General features: G+C 36.5%; 1 non-coding gene across 1 annotated transcript; it reads right to left on the minus strand.

Annotated features, from left to right (window-relative positions):
- Positions 1-5,683: 5,683 nt before the first annotated feature.
- Positions 5,684-5,812, minus strand: LOC111814340. The gene has a single exon (XR_002819351.1). It is a non-coding gene; the product is annotated as a small nucleolar RNA SNORA11 (small nucleolar RNA).
- Positions 5,813-6,354: the final 542 nt, after the last annotated feature.

Here is a 6,354-nt window from a genome sequence, read left to right on the forward strand (position 1 = left end):
GAGAGAAAAGAAGAGGGGAGGGGAGGGGAGGGAAGGGGAGAAAAGAGGAGAAGAGAAGTAAAGAGAAGAGATGAAAAGAAAAAGGGAAGAGGAGATGGAATTACTAGCATGACCCTGTTTCATGTTTCCCTCTTCCTAAAGATGAAAGAGAAATTATAAGAAGTGGAAGAGCTGGTTGCAACATTTCTCATTCTTAAAACCAGTTACAAAGGGGAAACTATATTGAAAAAAAATTGCAATTAGTGGATGGTCACACTCAATTTAATGGTGTTCACATTTTGACTATGAAGCAAAAGCTCCTTAAAATCAATGTATTGCATGCTTCCTATACACTCTGCCTTCCAGGATGCAGGCAGACCACAGGGAAAGGGCTGCACCACTTCCAGCGGAGAAACTTGCTGGCTGGAAGCCTCGCGGAGAGCTTCGCCAAAGCGGAGAGGGACGTGTTGAAAAGAGTCTCTGAGGAAAAGCGGGAGCCGCGTCCTCAAGTGATCTAGAAAAGCTTTGCTGTAGCTTTGAGTATAGCCATCCATTTTTTTAGAAAATGAGATGATATAGTCACTTTTCTATTATCTATTTAATACCACTCATGCAAATTATCTAATTTGTTTTTTTAATTTACTGAAGCAGACGCTTTACCTTTTTCTTTTTCTCTTACAATTTGTTACTGGCCAGGGTCGTGTCTGGGTATGTTGTAATAAATATTAAGGATAAAAGAATAACATCAGCCAGATGATGGAATAAGCATTTTTCAAGCCTTATTAGCCCGGAGGGAAAAAAAAAAAAACGATTTTGATGACAAGCTTAAGGGGAGAGTATCATTGTAGGAGCCTGAGAGGTCAGTATATATGTCTCAGCGACCCACAGGAGTAAAATACTAAAGAAAAGATATGTTGTAGAGGATGAAAGAACAGTATTATTTACAACACTCCTTGTCAAAGATAGTGCAGCTCAGTGACAAGAGATCCCTCCAGCCTGTGGTGTTCCCCTTAGGAAGGTGAGAAAGTGGCAGGCACCAGGCTCTGTGCTTGCTGGGCTCTGACCAGGAAGCCACTTCCTCCTCACTCCGTCCACCCAGAGCCCCAAAGAGATCAATGCAGCTGACAGTTGGGGAACAACCAGAAGCAGGAAAAAAGATCAGGAAGTTAATAGTACCCGGACTTGGGAGCTTGACTAAGGACCACAGACTCTAACAATTTCTGGCTATGATAGAAGCCCCCCACGTAGGCTGACATGTTGTCTACACCCAGACCTTCCCACATGTACACCCAGAACTCTGCGCATCACCATCTAGCCGGCTACTGCAGTATACCAGAGCTAGCAGGTGCGATTGCATGCAGACAGCCCACTCAACTAAGTGGGACTGGAGAAAAGGCAGAGACCTTCAAAAGATAAGGACACTGCCCTAGAAAAAATAAATAGCGGGCAGATGTTTTCCAAATTTTAGAAACTGTACAAACATTCAGAGGAAGAATGAAAGCTGAATTACACTAATAAATATTTATTTATTTATTTATTTTGTGAGACAAGGTCTGTCTATGTTGTGCAGGTTGTCCTTGGACACATTGTGTAGCCCAGCCTGGCCTCAAACTGCCAGCATCTTCCCTCTGCCTCTAGAGTGTTGGGATTATAGGCACATACTCTCACACTTAGCTAAAACACATCTAAATAAATTCTCAAATACCAAAATAAGTAAGGTGCTGGTGGATTGTTCAGTGGTCAAGCACTTGCCTAGAATGGGTAAAATCTTAGGTATGATCCCTGGCATTACAAAAAGAGAAAAAAATAAATTAAAGATAGATTTTTAAAACCAAAAGTCTCATCGCATATAAATGAATAACTAGGCTATTATTACAGTTGTTATAGCAGAAACTGTCTAGAACAAGAAAGAGGGGGATGATATATTTGAATTTCTGAACAAAAAAAAATAATACTACCAGCAAAGAATATTGTTGGTGACAAAGCTGTCCTATTTAAACAAAAGATTTGAAACTGCACTAGAAGAAAACATAGGAGAAAAAGCTTACAACATTGCTCTACATGACGAATTTTTGGAGATGACCTCAAAAACACAGGAGCCAAAGTAAAAACAAACAAGCTTCACCACAGTAAGCAACTTCTGTACAGAGCAAGGTGAGCATATGTAGTGCAAAAGTAGCCACTGAAAGAAGCCATTTCAAAACACTGTGTTACATAACAGTTTAGTACCCAACGTACTCAAGGACCTCAAAGAGCTTAATAGCAAAAATAAAAATGAAAATACAAAAGAGAAACACAACATGAAAATGGCTCAAAGACTTGAATATATGCACCTAAAATGAAAAGATGCAGATGGTCCACAGGTACATGAAATGGTCTATAGAGCACCAATAATCATCAGAGAAATGCAATTCAAAATTACAAGAAGTTATTACCAGTAGAGTGAATATTACCAAACAAACACAAAACAGGTGCTAGAAAGGATGTAGAGAAAATAAAACCCTTATGCACTGTTGATATTGTACATATGTATAGCCATTTTGAAAACAATGTAGAATTTCCTTAGAAACCTAAAGGAGTAATTCTCCATGGATATATATTCAAGGGAAATTAAATTAAGATGCTGGAGATGCCTACATTGAGACATGCTCTGCAGCACTAATAACAATAGCCAAGATATCAATACAACTTAAATATTTATCAATTGATAAGTATGTAAGGAAATTTTGATACATATAAAAATGGAATATCACTGAGCCCTAAAAGCTGAAGGAAAACCTGCTACTTTTGACAGTATGGATAATCTTGCATGACATTTGACTAATTGAAATAATCTTAATATAGAAGGAAATATTAGACACAATCTCATTGGTAAGTGTAATTTTAGAGGGTCAAATTCATAAACATGGAGTAGAATGGTGATAGCTAAATGTCTTCGTTACTTTTTTGTTGCCATAACAAAATCCCAACACCTATGAATTAAGGGTGGAAAGGTTTTATTAGCTCACCATTTGTAGAGGTTTAAGTCCATCATCAACTGGATCCCAGGCAGGGAAATATTACAGAAAATCAATAGGTTGTGTTGAGCAGAAGTAGAAAAGTAAGCAAGAAACTGACACAATTCTGCGTGTATCTTTTGCCTTTTCCAGGCTACTTCAGGTAGGCAGCCCTCTCACCCTAATCCTTGTGACCTTGATCCTATTATTGCACCATGAACCAACGGTAGCATCACACAGTCTAGATCCAGGGAGTTTTGTGAAAGCCCCATCTGACTCAGACAAGACTTTGAGACTTCAGAGGAACACCTGATCACAAGCCGCAATATCAATAGTTGCAGGGTAGAGGAAGTTATTTAAACTCTCCAAAGTTTAAGTTATACAAGATGATTAAATTCTGAATATCTAATATAAAGCATGTCTGTGGTTAACTCTGTTCTATAATGTACTTGTAACTTACCAAGAAAATATATCCTAATTGCTGTAACATTGGTAAAATATGTGGTATCCACATTGGAAAATAGACATTTTAATCATATTAATTACATAGATCATTTTGCAACGTGTAGATGCAGAAAATCTTCATACAATACGCTTTATGCATAATTTTTGTTGTCATTTTGCTTCAATAAAGTTAGTTGGATGGCAGTAGCAATTGCTGCCATTCATTAGCCACTTCATTTTGCTATTCATAGAAAGTACCACGTTTAATCCTTACAATAACTTGATATCTACTTTGGTGTTACTTTGATTGCTATTTTGTAGATTAAAATCTGAACCCAAAATAAATCGATCAATAGATAAAAATCATAAAGAACGTAAGACACCAGATTTGGAATTTACAAACTATGTAGTCATATCTTATGTGAGCTAATTTACCAATCTGCTGCCCTTTCAAGCTCAGATTTCTAACTGCAAATAATGTGAAATGAAGTACAATAATATAAATATAGAGTATATTCAATTGAAAAGGTCATGCATTACATACACAATATTTTTCTAGTATTTGACATCTACAGGTCACTTCAATACAAAATAAATTTTATACTTTCTTTACTCATTCATCCATCCATAAATCAACTCAACAAAAAATATTTTGACTTCTACTATAACCAAGCACTATGGTAATGATTGAGTCATTCTTTATTGAATTTATTGCTTATTAAACTAGATGGTTTTTAAGACTTTTTCTGAGAGTAATATGCAATTTTTTGTAGTGTGGATAGATGGGAGTGTCACTTGTACATTATCATACAGCTGACATATATTTTTGTCTGTTCTTTATTACCTCAGTAGTTTCATGCTACGTTTGTACCATAACCAACCTAATGCCGATGAGAAACACACAAGATAATGTATTTACAGATGTTATTACAACTTTATAATGTATTTTTCTATCTTTTTTCATATATATGTTATATAACATTCAAAATCATTTTTTCTTGCTTGAGAAAAGGATACAGAATGCAAAATCCACAATTTTGATAACTGATACTTACCCGTTGTTTTGAAGTACTGTATTATACAGGGTGTCTTGTCTTTTTTGGGCTTTTAGTTAACTAATGAATAAATACATTAGATACTTTGGGGTTTTAGTTGGGATTTTACATAGCTTGCATTTTAATTCTTTGATTCTTTGCTGTTTCTATTAAACTATACCATTATTTTAATAAATGTTATATTACCAACCTAAAAAAAATGTTGAATTAAAATGGAAACAAAGTAGATGCAGAAGTTCTTCTGTTTTGGATTTTGAGGTAAGATAAATAGAAAATAATGAAGATAAATAGCATGTGATATATATGAGACCCATAAGAGCTTTGAAAAACAATAGCACAGGAGAGACACAGAAAATGGTCCAAAAGAACAAACCCAGAAACTTCAGAGTTACCAAAAGACACATGGTGATTGTGACTCATGTGTCACACTTTGAGAGAGTGTATCATGAGCACGTGTAGCCAAAGAGCTTTTGACCAGAGGAACCAGTACAAAGGCTCAGAGGTGAATCTTTATTTTTAGAAAAGAAAGGGAGTGAGTGAAATAGAATGGTTGAGAAGAAACAATGTAGGAGATGCTGTGAGAGAGCACAAGGCCCATAGTCTTAGAAAGCCTACTGGGTTATGGAAACATGGTCACATCTAAATTGGAGTACACACAGAAAGGCTTTGGCTGGTTTTAAGGAAAAGAGGGACAGGATTGGATTTTCATTTTGAAGGGATCACTCTGTCTGGAACATAAACAAAAGCAGGAGAGAAGGCAGACACAAAGGAACAACTTAGAAGGCAGCTGCAATAACACAGACAAAAGATCACACTGAATTGGGCCACACAATGAATGTCCAAATAGAAAGAAGTAATTACTTTTTGAAAAGTAAAGCTAATGGAATTTGATCAGGTATTCAGAGTGATATGAGAAGAAGAGTCAAGAGTTGCTCTAATATATGAGATTTGAGTAGCAGAGGAATGGAATGTCTATTCCTGAAATGGAGTGGGCTGCAGGAAAGTATGTCTGAAATGAACCTTACTCGATATCTATTTTATTTATTATTATTATTTTTAATTTATTGAAAATAGAAAATTCAGTCTTTACCCCCAGGACTGCCGCGGATCACCATGGATCATTGGACAATGCCCACCTGCCTCACTACACACTGTAGAGCCTTGTCCCATTGGTGCTGTCCAGAAGCCATGTGGAAGTGTATGAAGTACATGGGTGGGACATCTGCTCAAAGAGAAGTCATAAGTTTTATGCCCCTTGTCACAGTGACCCTAAATTCCTGTTGGGTGTATTGTAAACAGAGAAGCCATTCTTCAGGCCACCTGCTTTGAGTACACCCACTGTTTATTTGAAACATGTTTGATACCCATAAGAGACAGCTAAGTGAGGATTTGAATACATATGGGGATATTTGAGTGGGAAATATAAAAGAGAGATACAAATTAGGAAAATTTTAATGTGTTGATAGTAAATTATGTTCGAGTCAAATGGAAATATCAAGAGCTATAAGTAGATAAAGAAGACACCAAGGACTAAGATCCAAGTACTGTACCATTTAGAAGATAGGGGAATGGCTGTCAGCTGTGAACAAACCACAGTAGTCAAGAATGGTCAGTGCGATAGGAGGAAGACAACAAAGAAATCAATATTCTAGAACCAACAGCAGAAAAATGCTTGCAAGTTGAGTACGTCGCTGAATGAGAACCAAAGACTGATCATGATGAATCAGCATACAGTCTTTGACAGAGCAACAGGAATAGCTTTAGTTTAAGTAATAAACACAAAACCTTGGTGAGAGTAGACGCAAGAGAGAATGAAAGTAGAGAAATGAACAAAGCATCATGAAATCTTTTGGTATCAAACAAAAAGAAAGGAAAGGGTG

This window comes from Octodon degus, unplaced genomic scaffold (genome assembly GCF_000260255.1).
Source record: "Octodon degus isolate 3935 unplaced genomic scaffold, OctDeg1.0 scaffold00294, whole genome shotgun sequence".
Lineage (NCBI taxonomy): Eukaryota > Metazoa > Chordata > Mammalia > Rodentia > Octodontidae > Octodon > Octodon degus.